Source organism: Papaver somniferum, chromosome 7 (assembly GCF_003573695.1).
Source record: "Papaver somniferum cultivar HN1 chromosome 7, ASM357369v1, whole genome shotgun sequence".
NCBI classification, from domain to species: Eukaryota; Viridiplantae; Streptophyta; class Magnoliopsida; order Ranunculales; family Papaveraceae; genus Papaver; species Papaver somniferum.
Window position 1 is genome coordinate 19955260 of NC_039364.1, and position 20818 is coordinate 19976077.

Here is a 20818-nt window from a genome sequence, read left to right on the forward strand (position 1 = left end):
CCTCCAATACTCCGTAGACAAGCCAGTCGCTCAACCTGCAACGCTCCATAGCCAAGCCATCCGCTCAACCAGCAATGCTCAGTGGCCAAGCTAGCAGCACGCCAGTACGAGGAACACCAGCCGCTCAACCTGCAACGCTCCATGGCCAAACCAGCGCCAATGCTCCGTGACGCAAAGCTCCATGGAGAAACCAACACCAATATTCTGTGACGCAACGCTCCATGGCCAAACCGACGCAAACACTCCATAGCACCAACTCCTCGTGGACAAGCCAGAAGTACGCCAACACAAGGATCATGGACCACTCATGCCTCTTGCCAAAGGTTAGTCGAATTTTTCTTGACAATCTCCGCATGTTTTTCCCTTTTGATTTTATCCTTATCTGTCACCATCTCATGCTTACCCGCAACAATTCGACTGTTACGTGTTAAGCATGGGACTTAATGTTGATGGTTGTTTTTAGTTCAAGGTTAAAATTGTAAAACCTTCGCATTTGATATGACGTCACTCTGCAAAGAAACGGATCCATGTAAAAGTGATGAGTGTTCAACCTCTCCACTGGCACATTTATTGAGCAACTCAATATTTTCTCATGAAATTTATCCAGAATGGTGCATGTAGCAACAATCCCAGATATTCTGTAAATTTCGGCACCCTGCCTATATTATTCAATTAATATAAGTTTCTTTGAATGCTTTCTGTGCTATGTTCCCCGGCTGAACCCTTAATATTGATATGGCATGACAATTTGTGTTCACTCGCAGCAGAGTAGCACGAATTTCCAAGTATCAAGGTTAAGGTCCTTGCATAAAAGTACTCAATCGGAAAGCATACTGCTCTCTCGAAATAAACTTAAAAGAACTCTGTGTCAACACATAGAATTCAATCAATTTTGTGATAATTCACAAGATTCAGATATTACCCTGACTAATCTGCAAAAATTAGGGTTTTGCGCCCTGCGCAGTATATTAGACCCTGTCGGTCGAAATTAAGCTTAGGCGAACTAGACAATTAATCCGCTATGGATTAGTAGGTACAAAATTCTACCCAAAATCAGAAAACAAAGAATAAAAGGAGCCGCGGAATAGGAGCATCAACAAAGGGAGGTGTGGCCATGCCATAGGCCAGCCGGCGCCACTTGCAAGTGGCCACACCCCATGTAGCCTTACCGGCCCCTATTTCACATCAACCAATCAGGTCGCTTTAAATCCGCTACACGCATTTGGAATGAGGCCGCGCCCATGTATATTACACTCGCCTTGCTGCTGATTATAACTATAGGAGATTGCTTTGTTGTCGTTGACGTTGCGAATAAATAAAGTCATTCACACTGAGCTAAATGTACAAGATTGATCAACTACTCATGGATATTACACTCGCAGCTAAAATACGAAGACAATATGAACTTACCTTGCCGCTAACGATTGACACGCCTATGATCGAGCTGCTACAAACGAACACAAGAAGCAGACAAGCGAATAATAAAAGTGGAGGAAGTTATCACACCCTTTTATATGCAGAGTGCTTTTGGAATTCGAGTATAGGAGGGTTTTTGTTTTGAACCATGCACGGAAGAAGGCAGCTGGGCCCGCAGCGCCAACGCTGCATGGCACCAACCTCCACGACCGAACCAGCAGCACGCCAGCACGAGGAACACCAGTCGCTCAACCTCCAATACTCCGTAGACAAGCCAGTCGCTCAACCTGCAACGCTCCATAGCCAAGCCATCCGCTCAACCAGCAATGCTCAGTGGCCAAGCTAGCAGCACGCCAGTACGAGGAACACCAGCCGCTCAACCTGCAACGCTCCATGGCCAAACCAGCGCCAATGCTCCGTGACGCAAAGCTCCATGGAGAAACCAACACCAATATTCTGTGACGCAACGCTCCATGGCCAAACCGACGCAAACACTCCATAGCACCAACTCCTCGTGGACAAGCCAGAAGTACGCCAACACAAGGATCATGGACCACTCATGCCTCTTGCCAAAGGTTAGTCGAATTTTTCTTGACAATCTCCGCATGTTTTTCCCTTTTGATTTTATCCTTATCTGTCACCATCTCATGCTTACCCGCAACAATTCGACTGTTACGTGTTAAGCATGGGACTTAATGTTGATGGTTGTTTTTAGTTCAAGGTTAAAATTGTAAAACCTTCGCATTTGATATGACGTCACTCTGCAAAGAAACGGATCCATGTAAAAGTGATGAGTGTTCAACCTCTCCACTGGCACATTTATTGAGCAACTCAATATTTTCTCATGAAATTTATCCAGAATGGTGCATGTAGCAACAATCCCAGATATTCTGTAAATTTCGGCACCCTGCCTATATTATTCAATTAATATAAGTTTCTTTGAATGCTTTCTGTGCTATGTTCCCCGGCTGAACCCTTAATATTGATATGGCATGACAATTTGTGTTCACTCGCAGCAGAGTAGCACGAATTTCCAAGTATCAAGGTTAAGGTCCTTGCATAAAAGTACTCAATCGGAAAGCATACTGCTCTCTCGAAATAAACTTAAAAGAACTCTGTGTCAACACATAGAATTCAATCAATTTTGTGATAATTCACAAGATTCAGATATTACCCTGACTAATCTGCAAAAATTAGGGTTTTGCGCCCTGCGCAGTATATTAGACCCTGTCGGTCGAAATTAAGCTTAGGCGAACTAGACAATTAATCCGCTATGGATTAGTAGGTACAAAATTCTACCCAAAATCAGAAAACAAAGAATAAAAGGAGCCGCGGAATAGGAGCATCAACAAAGGGAGGTGTGGCCATGCCATAGGCCAGCCGGCGCCACTTGCAAGTGGCCACACCCCATGTAGCCTTACCGGCCCCTATTTCACATCAACCAATCAGGTCGCTTTAAATCCGCTACACGCATTTGGAATGAGGCCGCGCCCATAGTGCTCCCCGACCCTCTTTCCATCTACCAATCAGGTCGATCTAAATGCGCCACACGCATTTGGAATGAGGTCGCGCCCATAGTGCTTGTCGGCCCTCTTTCCATCAACCAATCAGGTCACTCTAAATGCGCCACACGCATTGGGAATGAGGCCGTGCCCATTGTGCTTGTCGGCCCTCTTTGCTTCGACCAATCAGGTCTCTCTAAATGCGCCACACGTATTTGGAATGAGGTCGCGCCCATAGTGCTTGTCGGCCCTCTTTCCATCGACCAATCAGGTACCTCTAAATGCTCCACACGGATTTTGGATGAGGCCACCCATAGTGCTTGCCGGCCCTCTATCCATCGACCAATCAGGTCGCTCTAAATGCGCCACACGCATTTGGGATGAGGTCGCTCCATAGTGCTTGTCGGCCCTCTTCCTATCGACCAATCAGGTCTTTCTGAATGCGCCACACGCATTTGGAATGAGGATACGTCCATAGTGCTTTCCGGCCCTCTTTCTATCGACCAATCAGGTCGCTCTAAACCTTCCACAACAACATTCCATGGCCACCCATGGCTATCCTTGCGCCTGTGGTCGTTCCCACATTATGACGCTGCTATAATTCCTTTGACGCGACCATGGCACCATCTACACAAAAAACGTCACCGTGTCGCGGCCACATGCCACACGCGCTAATTAGGTTTGCGACATGCCAAACCCTAATTTAGGCAGGGCCGCTACGACACAGGACACACATACTAATTAGGGTTGCGGCATGCCAAACCCTAATTTAGGCAGGCGCCACTGCACCACTATACCACTACTGGCGCCAACAGAGTGTGGCCATAATCAATGGCCACCCTTCTCATGAGTTACAATCTCATCCATCCAAATTCGCCACAGAATTGACAGGCCTGTGGCAAGTCTTAGGCGACCAGTCAAGACAAGCCTAAAAGCATCACATGTTATTCTCCTGTGGCAAGTCTCCTGACTTTGACTTGCCACACATAGCAATCTGCTACACGTTTTCCACGAAAACGCTCGAGACATCAAACATGTCACAAAATGGGGGATGCTCATCAGGGTATTGGTCTGGCGGTTTACAGCGTACAGCATGCAACACGCCCATTATAAGAAAGTGTCAGAAAGCAGGGCAGTTAGTGACGGCAAGAAGTAGTGGGTGTAAACTAACATGTTTCCTTCCTAGTGGGAACGTAGTTTTTGGCATTTACACATGACCCCACTTCTCCATCACTCCATCATTCCCTGTTTCTACGAGATCAGGGTGCGTTCAATATGACTTGTATAAATAAGATTTACCTATTTCAACCAAACAACAAGTTTTGGTTAACAACAACAACACGGTATCCAGAAAAATACCAAAGAACTGATAGCTTTCATTACGCAAGCCAGTTCCAAATTCTGATACAAGTCATAAAATAGCCACACCTTCAGGATTAACCATTCTGGTCTCAACACCTTCTTCGCTTCCCTCCCTAAGACCAACCCTTCTCCTTCACTTTGTGACTGAAGCAATACTAGAACGACCATTTCTTGGTTTAGGATAGGATTGCACAGATTGATCTCTCGTATCTAAAGTACTCCCGTGCAGTGCATTTTTTAAGGTATAGTTTCGTTTCTCATCCTCACACCCAAATTTACCAAAACCAGCAGAAACAGTTTTTACCCATAAACACTAGTATTTCATATTTGGTAACAAATAAAATGAATTTTTTCTAGTATATATCATTTTATGTTTGTAACTCACGACAAGAATTTTTTAATTTTGTAGTATAATATGTCAATCACATGTATCACATATAATATGTAGTATAACTCACATCATCATATGTGCAGAATTGTCAATATTATATCATATATAATCGTGTAAGCTTCAAATATTTAAATTTGATGGGACAATTTTACACGAGAAAGAATATTTTACTTTTTAAAATCTATTTTTCAAAACTGTTAAAAAATTGATCGGATGTTGAGAATTTCGTTTCTTGTTTTTAAGAAGTTTTTTTATGTTATTGTGTTGAGATTTTTGTTTCTTGTTTGTTTTAATCTTTTGGATTTATTTTGTTACCTTGTTGTAACTTCTTTTTATAAATACAGATTTTAGGATCAAGAATAACTCAAAATAAATAAAATCCCCAAAGATAGTTCTCAGAAGACGAAATCTGCTGAGAAATTGAAAAGTATTAAAGCGTCCAGTATGACACTTTCTTCTCTAAAGCAGCGCGTAAGAGTCAAACCAATATACTTTTTCGTTTTTTCTTCATACCAATTAGGTTTCAAAATCTGAAATCCGTTTTACCTTGATTGGGAACAGAATCTGCCACAAGGTTTGGCAGAAAATCTGTAATGAACTTTGATTCATTATCCATAGGTAAGCCACATAAGCAAGTTGAAACAAAAAATAGTCATGACCGTCGAGTTAGAATGAAGGGTAAGATATGTGGAAATTCTTAAATAATGGTGACGTAAATGTTCTAGCTTAATGCCAATATATTTTCCTGTTTATTAAAAAAAACGGAAACTTACGACAACAATCACAACATTAAATAAACTGGAAAATATAAAAGCCCCAACCTGATCATACAAAATGGTATCCACAATATTTTTTATCTTAACCTATAGACATACCTTGTATAATCTTTTTGATCCAATAAAGATTAAAGATTATCTTAAACAAGGTGATCAGTTGTACAAGTGAAAATACTTTAATTATAATGCGGAAATAAAGTAAAGCACACACCGAATTTTGTTAACGAGGAAAACTACAATATTGTAGAAAAACCCAAGGACCTAGTCCAGTTTTGAATACTCAATGAATTAAGACGCTAAAAAAAGTAACCTGCAACTTCGTATAGACAAGACCAAGCAATCTAAAATCCTAGTTACTCAGCTTCATCAATATTCTTGTTTTGATAACATCTAGCAGAACCCGAGTTCTCAATAGATGTTAGAGTACTAAACATCCTAGCAGAGCATATATTTTCTTTAGGACTAGATCTATTTAGTAGATCTTCTTAACTATTGACAATAACTTCTGCTATAAAGATTTCAACTGGTATGACAAGATTCCTTTGGTTCGTATTCCAAACAGTTAAAGGATCAAAACTGTTTGGTAACCAAACTCACTTTCCAATCACAATATCAAAATATATGATAAAATCTCAGTTTAGGATCTTTCACTTGTGATCTTTTACCAGATCCGAAACTCTTTGGTTAGGAGATCAATCAAGACAGTGACTACCGAAATAATCAATCTTGATTACAAGTTTTATGATAAAATCACAAATAACTTGTAGATCTCAAAAGACCTTTTTTGAAAAAAATAAACTGCTTTCCAATCAAGTCACAAAAAGTCACACCAAGATCAAAAAAAAAGGGTCTTCAATCTTTGATTTGATCTTCAAAGTAACAACTTGCAAAACCACCTGATGCCTCTATTGATTTTTCGTACAGAACAGAGTCTATTAACAAATAGATTCATCTTATAGATATAAAATCACTAAGATCTGTAGTATTCAAATATTCAAAGTCTTAAGTAGCCCTATATCGGAGAAAACTAAAACAACATACGATTCTACTTTCCCACCAGCTGTACATTAGACGCTTCTTGATCCCAAAGAAGTCTTTAAAGCGAAGCAGACATAAGAGATTTCACCTAAATAGATTATTCTCCTCCAAAATCAAGTATTTAAAGAATACTTAGTATTACAAGTAATACTGCAGTCGGCTTCCAGCAATGACTACAAGATGAAGTGTCTGCCTCGGGATCGAGTTTGTATGTTTAACAAACTTCTCTATTTATATACCAAGGTAGTTTCGATACCAAGTAATTACCAAATTCTGAAAATTCTCATAGATATGCAATAAATATACATATTTTTTGTTTTATCAATGTTACAGCTAAAATCCAACTAATATACCTTGAGTATCAAAGAATATATTTGAACCATAGATATATAAAATGTTCAAATACCTAATGTCAACATTCTCGAACTTTCCATATTAACCAAATATAATTTTCGATATCTCTAAAAACCCTAAAGTAATAGATAAACCGAAAAGTTATTTTAGGTTAAATTTTATGTTAAAAACATAAAACGCGATTGGTCCTAGTAGAAACAATTGGTACTGGTTCTACCATGACTCCCGATATTGGTAGTTATTGGTTCTACCTTGACTCCCAACATAAGTTAGGATCGGTTCTACCTTGATGTCTTATATATGTTGGGATCGGTCCAACCTCAGATCTTCAATGAAAACCGGACCATCAATCCTACCGATTTCTTTCAAATATGAAACTAGTTCGTAATTATACTTCCTTAAACTCATGTAGATAAACATAGTTTTCTAGGCATGAAATCAAACCTAAGTTCATTACACAATCTAGTAAAGAAGTTACAAAGATTATGCCTATGTCATAACTATGAAGTTCAAACGATAAGCATTATATTTCATAATTCGATATACCAAGATTGTAAAACAACTTGTATGTTCTTCATTGACACTTTTTTCATAATAAGATGATCAAGTCTCTAATACTAGAGTTACATATATATACTTTGTATGTTATGTTTTCAATGAATAAATACTTGAAAGAAACAAAATAGAAATGGAACAAGTCAAGTATGTAGTAATCTCAAGCTGAAGGATAATGTCTTCGTTTTCTACAATCCATCTTCACATATTCGTGAGTAACTTGAGCAATATTCAACATTCTGTCATTCGTAGTCTAACCTAACAAAGTTGACTCAAGTTCACTTATTAAGAGACTCGAGTTTTGGAACTAAATATGACAACCAAACTTGACATACCAACGTCTGGTGGGTTAAACTGAGCAATGGTCTAATAGTTAATTTGATTGGAAATTATATTGTGTATCATTACTTATTCTCTAGTCATCCCTCCTCAGCTTCGGGTTTAAAATCATTTATTATTGCTTTGCCTTTAGCAAACATAAACCCTATTTTTTCTTCTTTCTATTTCACCCTTTAAGAAATTATAAACTGAACTTGAAGAAGAATGCAAGCATTCCAGAGGAAATCTACCATGAAATCCTTATAAGTTTACCAGTGGAATCATTACTTGTATGTAAGTCTGCTTACAAAAATTTGTATGCCCTAATCTTTACTTCTGATTTGTTAAAACCCATATTACTATCCACAAAAATAATAACCATATTCTCGTATGCTTAGATTTTATGATGAGAGTGTAGTTGCAGGAAATGCTACACTACACTCTTCATGTGATTTCATCATTGATCAACTCATTTTAGGTTTTTATTCTTGATTTTATTGATTAATATTTGGATGTTCTTACAAGAAAAGATAAAGAACTAAAGAATGATCTCTACTCTAAACTTTCTCTCTCCTATTTACTTGTTTCTTCTCCAAAAAAGATCTCATCTTCTTTACAACTCGAATGACTATTTATAAGGAAATACATAGTGGATGACAACTAATCTGTCCTTTATTTTCGGACATGGTTTGCGACATTCTCGCAACCTTACAAATATTAATTTCGCAAACTCTCTAATTTTCGAAGGACTATCACATGTTTCTCGTGATCTTAGCTGTCATCATTTATTTTATCATTTCTGGAATTGTTCTGCGACGCTTAAGTGTTGTGTCATTAATAATTTCGCTGAAATATTATCATTGCGAGATTCTGATCCTACATCTTGCCTCTTCTCATATCTTTTCTGCGAAGTAGAGAATGATGTGAGAAATGGCGCAGCTATTCTCTTCTTTATATTCTGCATTTATCACACGTATTCTTTCTTCCATTTATTTCTCGACACGCCTTTTGTAACCATTGCCTTTTAACCGCTTATATCGAGGAGAAATTCCATCTATATATATTCCTTCTCACTCTCACTCTCTTTCTTATTCTTTTTATTTTCTCTGCAACTTCATCGTTCTTCTGCAAATTCCATTATTGCAACTTTTCTTCTTTCTTCTTCAACCTTTTTAAGTTCTTCTTCATCTTCATACTAGATTTTCATAGTTCGTAATTTTCTTCGAGACAATCTCCCTGCTATTATTTTTCATGGATTCATCAAGGTTAGTCTTCTTTTTTCTTCTTTATGAGTTTTGATGAAATTGATATATTTGAAATTGATCTTGTTTATTGCCTTATTTGATGTTGTTTATGTTGTTTATGTGATTCCCATACTCTTGTTATTTCAGCAAAAGCGGTTCCAACACTAAATTTACAATTCATAACCCTAACATTCCCAAATCACAGCATAAGGTTGTCGCACATAAAAGAAAGTCTGTGAATGAGAAGGTAGTAAGAAACACTATCTTTTTCTAATAACAATATTGTTGCCTCTGTTTCTTATCTGGATTGTAATTCGCAGGGTGATAAAGATCTTAATAAACCTCTCAAGAGATCTCGCCACCTTAAAACTGTTCCAACTTTTGTTCCCTTCCACCTACTCATTTCTTCCAAATCTCCTGCGACGTCTTCGCAAGATAAACCTTTATATCCTATTCGCGAAAATGCTGCCTCTGACTTCATTTCTTCAGCTGACCTTTCTATGATTGAAATTCCCCTTGTGGATCCTTCTGCGAATGAAAACTCTTCTCTTCCCATTGAGAATGTTTCTCAACCTTCTATCTCTACCAGTTCTCTACCCAAGTCTCTTCCTCTTTCGAAAGAAACCGTGGAAGGGATAGATATTTCTTTCAAAGTTTTATCTGAAATTTTGGATGACGGCAAGAAATCTTCTACTGATCCTATCAAGTCTAATGTTTGCGAAATTCTGAGCAAACATTTGGGTTCTGACAGAGCTGCTTCGCAGACAGCTTTAGAAAAAGAATGTAATGTTCTTCGTCTTGAAAATCAGAAGCTTCAGAATGTTTTGCTGGATCGTGACAATCTTCGCAAGAAGAATGATGAATTGAGAGGTATGATTTTCTTATCTATGTCTTTAATTTTCCTTTTCGATGGTTTTATCCTTCTCATGTTTAATTATCCTTGAAATCCCTCTTTCGTATGTTAAGCATTAATCCAGAAACGAATAATTGAGAGACATCAATTTGAATCTGCTTTTGAAGATCCCGTGTTGATAAAGAAATCTTGATGGATCAATATAACCAATTATATAATCTCTATTCATATTCTCTTGATCAGATAAATAATCTTACCAATGAAAATACATAATTAGTTCAAAGACAAGATCTACTAAGTAATGAAGTATATCGTCTTTCTTATTCTTTAACTAAAACTAATTTAGAGATGGAAACTTTATCAGATGAGAATAAAACCTTATCTCAAGAGAAGCGAACTTATTTAAACAAGATGGCGATATCTTTGCAACAACTTAGTATTCTCCAAAAAGTATGTGCTGACCAAGAGAAATCTCTTCGCTCTTTGAGAAATAAACTTAAAGAAATAACAGAGTCATCTATCGCTGAAAGAGATACACTCATTCAAGGTAGAATAGCTTTAAGAGTAAAGGCAAATCAGCTTAAAGAACAATATTCCAAATTAGAAGAATCTTATTCTTCTCTTGCTAAGAAAAATGCCTTTCTTATTTCTAAAGAGAAAAATCTTCAGTCTCGACTTAAAGGTTTAGTTGGAGATAAATTTGATGACGCAATGGATCGTTGGGAGAATAGTTGTCTATCCTTGATTCAACACCTTATTTCATAAAAGGAAGGTAGTCATAATAGTTTGACTGCCTTAATTATCTTTTCTTTGTCATATCTCTCTGAACTCTTTATATTAATGAAATTTTGTATTCTATCTTTCGCAGAGTCTGAGAAGAATCTTCATTCTTCTGTTTCTGTTTTGGAGGCTAAATATGCCAAAATTCGCAAAGAAAATGCATTGCTTGTCTCTACTCTTACTGGTTCTCGCGATCGAGCGGAAAGAAGACTTGATTATCTTGCTTATTTTAAGGATATTCAAGATAGGAATCATCATAGAGCACTTCTTCGCAAAGTTCATCTCCGGGCTGAAGTCCTTGTGAATGACATTTTATTATCCAACTCTCTTCCTCCTACATCAATTGATCCTTTAGAAGTAGATGACGATGAAGTTCCTCGTCCTGCTGATAGTGATTATGATTACGAAAGCGGTGCAGAGGATAATTTCTTGGAAGATGAAGAAGAGGTTCCTTTTAAAGAAGTATTTGCTGGTGTTAATCAGAATGAGAAAGAAATTTCTCCTGAAGAAGTAATTGCTGGCGATAATCAAGATGCTAATTATGGCGAAGATCAAAACCGAAATGAAGGAGAGGCTTGCGAGAATATTTGCGAAGAATTTTTGTCATCTCCTGCTACCGAAATTAATATTGAATCTTGAGCTATCTATCTAGCTTTGTCTTCTTGAATTGTCTTATTTTTATCACTTTTGCGAATTACATTTTTCTACCAACTTTGGAATCAACTTTTCCTTTTAATATTTTGTTGATGAGAAAGATAATGCTTCCTGTGTATTGATTCTAATACTTGCCTCTCATTATCTTTCTTGCAAAAAATAATCTGTTATGAATGCTTATAAATATTTTGTTTCATCATGTGGTCTTATTTTGCCTTCCTAACTAAAGGTCTTATTATGCCACCTTTTGTCATTGCGACAAAGTCGTAGGACGTATTTGCACTTTCATGCAAAAACCCATTTATCTTGCCTTAACTTTTTCTTCTGTATTATGGCCTCTTCAGTAATGTTGCGATAATATGACAGGCCTAATGGAGGGTGCCGCCCTTGCGAGTAAAAATCCTCATGACATTTGCGTCTTAAGACACTTATGAGCTCCCTAATGGAGGGTTCCGCCCTTATCTTCCCCCTGGTTGCCCCTTCAAGGAGGCGTACTTATACCATACAAGGTTAGATCCTCCCATCCAGTCTTAACAACAACCAGTTGTTTTCGCAGCCTCTTATCCCTTTTACCTATAGGGCTTATGGTTACGAGACTGCACCCTAAGTGGAGTTTTCTTCGGGCCGAGTGCAGTATAAGTCAAGACTTGTCAAGAATGGCAAGGATGCTTCAAACGCCCCCGGCATTCTTGACTCAACCGTGTACCTCGGCGCCTTGATCAAATCTGCACTCCTTGGGAGAGTCCTTATTACCTTAGTCGCCCAACCCAAGTCACATGCTTAAGCTGAGAATCCAAGGTGCCTCTCCCGGATGGGATTTATTGACCCCAAATCTCCATGACTCAGGTGCCGGTGTCGGTGTAGCCTTTCCCTGAGCCATGCAACAGGTACCCCCTAATATGACGTACTTTAGGTCTTACATTTGCCTCTTGCGAAATTTTATTCGCAAACTAAGGTGTACGCCATAAAGGTTCGCCCCTTTCTTTTATGTCATTGTTCTGTAATTATCTCTGCGAAAATTTCGCACATCATGATCTTGTTTTGATATGAGTAATCTCGCAATTATTCTTTCAAAATCCATAACTTCTCAAAGCTTCTTACGGATAATATTTTTTTAAGTACAATCTGTTCCATGGTCTGTCTACTCTATGAACAACATCTCTTCCTTCTGGATCCATTAATCTATAAGCTCATGTTCCAACTATCTCCTTAATGATGTAAGGTCCATCCCATTTTTCGCTAATTTTCCACCATTTTCTCGCTGATATATGGGTGTTTCTCGCAGAACTAAATCTCCTGGTTGAAATTCGCGTATTTTGACACGTTTATTATATTCTCGGTCTAGTCTTCGCTGATAATTCTCCATATGTTGTAAAGCTTTTTCTCTTGTTTCTTCTAACTCATCAAGTTTATTTAAAATCAAGCCCGCACTAAGATTTTTCTCCCAAGCTTCTCTTTTTGTTGTCGGAATAACAACTTCTGTTGGTAACACCGCTTCAACTCCATATGTTAAACAAAAAGGTGACATTCCAGTAGCTTCTCTTCTAGTTGTATTATAAGCCCATACTGCATTATGTACTTGTTCGCACCATGCTCTGTGATGTCCTTCCAATTTCTTCTTTAATATATCTGCAATTGTTTTGTTTGTTGCTTCTACTTGCCCATTAGCTTGTGGATACAAAGGAGTAGATTTTCCACATTTTATCTTGAACGCATTAAGTAGCATTTCTATATTCTGTCCTTCAAATTGTTTCCCATTATCAGATACTAACTGTGCAGGAATTCTGAATCTGCAAATGATGTTTTCAAATATGAATGTAAAGATATCTTTGTCGCGAATATGCTGTACTGCCTTCACTTCTGTCCATTTTGTGAAATAATCTGTTGCGACTATTAAGTATCTTATTTGTCCAGTTCCTGGTAAAAATGGCCCCACAATATCTAAGCCCCATTTTCCAAAGGGCCACACACTGGTTGAAGATGACAATGGTGCTCACGGTGCATGTATTTTCTTTCCATGCCGCTGACAATCTTTGCAACGTCTTGATATTTGTTTTGCATCTTCATGCATGTATGGCCAGTAATAACCTAGCATTTTTACGCTATGTGCCAAAGATCTTCCTCCACTATGATTTCCAGCATCTCCACTATGTAACATTTTCAACACCTTTTCTCCTTCCTCTCGTGTCAAACATCTGAGTGATGGTCCACTAAAGGATTTTCGGTATAGCAACCCATCTCTTAATTCATAATTCGTTGCTCGGCTTTTTAACTTGTGTGTTTCCAATCTATTTCTTGGCGTTTCTCCTTTCGCCAAATATGCATGAAGTTCCATTCTCCAATCTGCGACATTGTTTATTTGTTTTTATTTTTTATTATCTATTATCATCACATCCACGTCTTCCTCTTCTTTATTGATTGATGGTGACAGAAGTGTTTGTATTTTTATGCATCTCGCAGTTGGATCTGTCATCATGCTTGAGATGAAAGCAAAAGCGTCTGCGAGTCTATTATCTTTTCTTGAAATGTGCCTCCATTTTATTTTTGGGATTTTCGCTGACAATTCTTCAACCAGCTTCTTGTATTTCTTCAAGGATGGTTAATTTGTAGTATACTCTCCTATTATTTGGCGAATAACTAGCTGCGAATCACTAGTGATCCTGGCATTTCTAATTTCATTTCTATTGCGAATTTTAAGGCATGTATCACAGCTTCATATTCTGTTTCATTATTAGTGGATGCAAATTCCAATCTGAATGAAAAAGCCATCTTTATTCCTTTTGGCGAAATTAAAACAATTCCAACTCCATTCCCTTCTCCATTTGATGATCCATCTACCAATATTTCCCATCTACCAATATTTCCCATCTATTTGGTTCTGTTAATAAATCTTTTGGATCTCCATGCTCTTCTTCTACATCCATCATTTCTTCTACTGCTTCATCTTCTTCTAAAGGAAATTCTGCCAAGAAATCCGCAACAACTTGTGATTTTGGTGAAGACAAAATTTCATATTTAATATCAACTTGTGATTTAAGAGTCTACTTGTGCATTCCATCTCTCCACCCTTCCTGATCTTTTAGAATTCTTCATCACTGATTCAATTGGTACTTTTGTTAATACCTTTATCTTGTGTGCTTGAAAGTATATACAGAGCTTAAATGATGCATAAAATAATGCTAAGATTAACTTTTCAATCTTTGAGTAATTCTTCTCGGCAATATTAAAAGTTTTGCTAATGTAATAAATGGGTTTCTCCACTCCTGCATCTACTCGCAATAACACAACACTTAATGCATGCGACGTTGTCGCAAGGTAGATCAATAATTCTTCTCTTGGTTCTGCTTTTTGTAAAATAGTTGTATTCATAAGATGTTCTTTGATTCCTTGACAAAGCCTTTTCACATTCATCACTCCATTTAAATTTTGCACCCTTCTTGAGTATATCGAAAAAATATCTGCATTTGTCTGATGATCGCGAAATGAATCTCCCAATCGAAGCTAGAAGCCCATTCAACTTCTGTACATCTTTTATTGTTGCTGGTGTTGGCATGTCACGAACTGCTTGCACTTTTTCTGGATCAACCTGTATTCCTTCCTTTGATACAATGTAGCCTAAAAAATTTCCCGATGCAACTCCAATAGTACACTTCTCAGGATTCAATTTAATATTATACTGCCGCATTTGTTCAAAAATCTCCCTCAAGTCTTGTACATGGTCTTTAGCTTCTTTACTCTTTACTAACATGTCGTCCACGTATACTTCTAATGTTTTGTGTATCCATTTTGCGAACACCTTCTCTACTATTCTTTGATATGTCGCTCCCGCGTTTTGAAAACCAAATGGCATTTTCGTGTAACAATATAAACCTCTAGGGGCAAAGAAAGCAGTATGTTCTTGATCTTCTTCAGCGAGAGGGATTTGGTTATACCCTTTGTATCCATCTAAAGATGATACCCTATCATTTCCCGCTGCGGATTCCATCATTTGAGGAATATCTGGTAACGGAAAACTATCTTTGGGGCAATCTTTGTTTAAATCAGTGAAATCTATGCAAATCCTGATTCCTTTGTTTTTCTTTGGGACAATGACCATATTAGCTATCCATTCTGGTAGCTTCTCTTATAATTCCTGCCTCAAGTATTTTCTGTAGTTCTTCTTCTATTTGGGAATGGTAAGTTGTTGCAATTTTTCTTATTCTCTGTTTAAATGGTCTCACATTTTTGTCAATCTCCAATTTGTGGCATGCAATTGATGGATCTATTCCTGGTATCTCATCCATGTTTCCTGCGAAAATATCTTTATATTCTCGCAACAAGTTAACAGTTCTTTCTTCTTCTATATCCATTTTGGTCCCAATTCTCAACATTAGAGGATCCTCTATAGTCCCAACGTTTATTTCTTTTGTTGGTTCTGCGGCAGTGTAACTGGGTTTAGGTTCTCCCATTGGTGTTGGTTCTTTTATTGCTTTTATGGGTCCTTCTCCTTCTTCCAAAATTTCGCTGGGTATTCCTTTGCCTTCTTTTGCCCTTATCATATATACTCTAAATTATTCTTCTTTCTTTGCTTCCTTTGCCAATTTTCTGCGAAATTGTTTCTTTTTTGCTTGTCCTTCGTAATGCTTTACTTCAAACTGATGACATAATTTCGCATTGTCAACATCTCCTCTGATTTCACCTATTCCATTTGGTGTGGGGAATTTAATACATTGATGTAACGTTGATACCACAGCTTTTATCGCATGTATCCATGATCTTCCTAATAACATATTATATGGCGATTCCATATCCACCACGCACAATGTTACATGCGTTTCGATTTCTCCAAGTGGAATTCGTACCACTATCTCTCCTTTAGGTTTTGTTGTGGATTTTCCAAATCCGTGAACAAAATATGTTGAACTGGACATTTCTTCATCTTTAAATCTCATTCCCCGGAATGCGTGATAAAACATTATATCAACTGAACTTCCTGTATCGATTAAAGTCCTGTTCAACATCCATTCTCCTGTGGATTTTATTGTTGTCTCCTTCTCTTTTCGTGTAATAGGCACTGTGATGACTAACGGAGATGTATGGTTCAAACTTTCTTTTGGTATTTCTTCCGCCATGAATGCAATTTTTTGCTTTTCCCAATATTTCAAGGGTGATGTTTTTTCTACCACCATAACTTTCCTTCCTTCAAAATTTCGTTTATGTATTCTTCCTTTGATGTTTTCATGGAATTCATTAATCATCGTTTTTGTTATCATATTACACTCCAATCTTTTTCCATTTTCATTAATTCTATTCATCTTTCTTCTAACTGATTCACTGATTTATTTGATCACTTTCTTGACTTGAATATTCTCAATCAACAATCTTCAACTTTCGATCTTCAGTCCCTGTTTCTAGCGCCATTATGTAGTTGCAGGAAATCCTACACTACACTCTTCATGTGATTTCATCATTGATCAACTCATTTTAGGTTTATATTCTTTATTTTATTGATTAATCTTTGGATGTTCTTACAAGAAAAGATAAAGAACTAAAGAATGATCTCTACTCTAAACTTTCTCTCTCCTATTTACTTGTTTCTTCTCCAAAAAAGATCTCCTCTTCTTTACAACTCGAATGACTATTTATAAGGAAATACATAGTGGATGACAGCTAATCTGTCCTTTATTTTCAGACATGGTTTGCGACATTCTCGCAACCTTACAAATATTAATTTCGCAGACTCTCTAATTTTCGCAGGACTATCACATCTTTCTCGTGATCTTAGCTGTCATCATTTATTTTATCATTTCTGGAATTGTTCTGCGACGCTTAAGTGTTGTGTCATTAATAATTTCGCTGAAATATTATCATTGCGAGATTCTGATCCTACAGAGAGATGGAACAATAATCTTTACTTCATAAATTATGATTACTAGTCTTGACGCACGCGTGATGCGTCTGCCGTACTGTTAAAAAGAAAAGAAAACTCTTCGTTGAATAAATTTTTAATTAGCATCCATTTACGCAAAACGTGTTTGGGTAACATTAACATCACAGTCCTTCAACTCATATAATTTATACTTTGAAAACCCAACTCAAGAAACTATGTTACATCACAATCTGACGATTTTCAATGCCTCCAAAAATATGGAGTTGAATGAAGAGTGTTTTGTTATTCAATATTTATTAGCATTCACAATAGTCAAACCAACATTAAGGAAGATCTCTTTAGGAAGTTTATATATAACTTGATGTCACTTGAGAATATTTTTTGTTGCACCATCTTCTTTGGTTCTTTTAACTTGAGAAAGGCGGACAGTAGGTGGAACATCCAGTAAACTAATTTTCCATGATGGAACAATTCTGAGGTTGCCTTCACCGTCTCCATGTATAAACCAAAACAAATATTTTCTCATGGACATCGAGTCGTTGACTACTCGAGGATCAATAAGATTATCAGCTGAAAGTCCATATTTCAACATATTCCCATACCCCACATAAAGTGGAGTAATTATCAATTATGAGATTGGTTTTAAATCCATGAATATGGATGAAATGAATCTCTAGTTAATTGTAGCTTTCAGGATGGATAAGTAATTTATATCATGGTATTTGCAAACATCACTACGACAGTAATACTCTCTCTAGCATCACGACAAATATACCATATTATTATGGTATATCTTTTGTTAGAAAAATTTGGGTCACAAATATAATCAAAAGAATCCTTAATTCAGCTCTAAATCTATCATTGTAGTTGAACTTTAAAATGTTTCTTTACTTAGGAAAATCAACAAACACCTGAAGTTCACAAATATGCTCTTAGGTATTTTCTACATTCAGCTAAAGTTGACAGTCTAATTAAAGTTTCATCTAATGAAAAATCAATTAAATCTTCACTTCACAAAAACCCATTCAAAAATTAAAGGTTGAGTTCCATGAAAACCCATTCAATTTCATAAATTTGAATTAACCATTACATGATCCTCTGTTTATATTCTATTATCTTTGATTTCTTTCATGTAGTTGTATGTGTATGTGAGAGTACCAGACTGGGTTCTTGGTACTTTGCTGATGTCGGTTGCCATTCATACTTTGCATATCCATAATTGTCTTTTTGTTTCCTTGTTTTATCAAATGACACTTTTTGTTCAAATTTTTTTTTTCAGTAAAAATATATTTATATATTGTGAAAAGGAAAGAGAGCTCTTTATATAACAACCATCGGTTTAATCACCACCACCATCACCAAAATCATCAAAACTCTATTTTGCAGAATTAGTATTGGGACGAAGAACGAAGAGAATAAGAATAGAAAGCCCGCTTTACAGTTCAACCCTTTAGTGTAAATATGCAATTTAAAAGAGAGTTGCCTAACTTGTTAGAGGTAACTTAATAATTTAGCACCTCTGGATCAAATCTGTACGATGATCGAAAAAAGTCTCTGTTGTTATATTATTTAGATTGGCATAATCAATATGTGAACCTAAAAATATTGCTACAAATATGGATTGCCTATTCAAATCTTTAGGTTATGATGTTGTTTTGCGGGGTTCATGTGATGGTATGATTCACATATAGTTGATTGATTATGCTGCTGGTCTTGGAGATTTTTTATGTATTTGGAATCCATCTACAAAAAAATATAATGAAATACCTAAATCACCAAATGCGATTAATGTTTGATTACGTACTTTTGGTTATGATCACAAGACTGATGATTACAAGTTAATAATAGGTGTAGAAAATTGTGGAAGCAAGGATAGTACTCTAGTCTAAGTCTATACTTTAGCATCAAATTCTTGGAAAAACGGACAAATTGCACCTTATCAGTTTCTACCTATATTAGATTCTGGAGTGCTTTTTAATGGATACTTTATGTTAGAGCAATGCTCGGTCGAATTCACAAGTTTTGCTTTCTCAAGCTTGTTGTCAACGTTAGATGAATAAAACTATATCTTGATTTCTAGTCTACTAAGTCAAGTCTCGGACTAGGTATAAAAGTTGGTAGTCGAGTATCAGACATCACCCTCGAAGACTGAAATTGTTGAAAACATATGGAGAACTTCATCAACAAGGTATGCGAAAACTGAAGCATTCTATTTACTCATAATATTTACCATTATATCTTTATGAGACTATGTCGTATGACTTTTAGTAGATTTGATGCAAAAAAGAAATTCCAAGTCAAGCTTGTCTTGTTAAACATCTCGAAACAATTTAATGTCCAACAATTGATTTTGTGGATCATTTGGAATTTCCCAAGCAATGCTTTTATCATTTGGGAAGGCTTCAAATATCAAAGAGAGAAATTCAGAACTTATGTAATTTGGACTCAAGGTAGGTTGGCGAACTATTTCGCAAACAATAGTTATCTGAGTTTCTGGAATGCAGGAGGGTTGGCGAACCTGTTCGCAAACCTTAAAGTTCATAATGGGAAAGTTCACCAACTCAATGCACGAACTGTGGTGATCTGAAATTGGTGAAAGGCTAACGGTTGATTAACCCAGTTTGCAAATTGTTGTCATTTGGTTCACGAGTCGCGGAACAATTGGCGAACCCGGTTCACGAACCGTAGCATCCTGACTCGTGAATCATTAACAGATGCTCAATGAAATAGTCATTAAATATGTTTAACATTGTTATGACTTATACTGCTTATGTTCAATGAACCGTAGCATCATGATTAAAGTCTTAAGTGTTTAAATGAACACGATACTGCTTATTAGTTCGAAAGGTGTATTTTCCAAGAACTATCATTATACACGGTTCACGGTTCCGGACCACTGTGTATATTCTTCTATGTGATTTGAAAACAAACTTCTCACATGCTTACTTGAAACCTTAATTAGAGTTTCATTTAAACATAGAAGGTGTTTGCTTGAATCTCAAGTTATCTTAGCTTGAATTCTAAGCAACTTACAGTCTTGAACATCTATAAATAAAGACACTCTTTCAACTGGGAATTTCAATATCTAACACTTTGTGAAAACACAGGGGACACCAAATACACCCAGCTTTTTCGTTCGGCAACCTGTATAGTCTCAACCTCTACTCAATCGATATGTATATAGAAACAAGGTCCGTGAACCTGATTGTTAAGCAGAGTACTTGGACGATCTCAAAAATCAATATCCAACACAATCTAGTCGTATCCAAATAATTCAATCGGAATTCTGCCAAGTTGTTAAACTTGTTATCTATCTTTTAAGATACGAATTCTACAAGAAACTAGTCTCATAATCAATTATAATTAAGAGGACTTATCTACATAGATTGAATACGTACAAACCTGCATAAATCCAATTATAAAGATAAACAATATAATGGGGAAAAGGAAAAAAAAAACAAAACACTATAAATTTTGTTAACGAGGAAACCACAATAGTAGAAAAACCTCGGGACCTCGTCCAAATTGAACACCATACTGTATTAAGCCGTTATAGACACTAGCCTACTATCATACTTCATACTGGAATGAAGTTGAGAACGAATCCACCCTCCAGGCGATTCAGTTACAGTCACGCTCCTTACATCTCTTGAACCTCGCAAGATTCTACGCACTTGATTCCCTAGGCTGACGTCTTTTACATCCT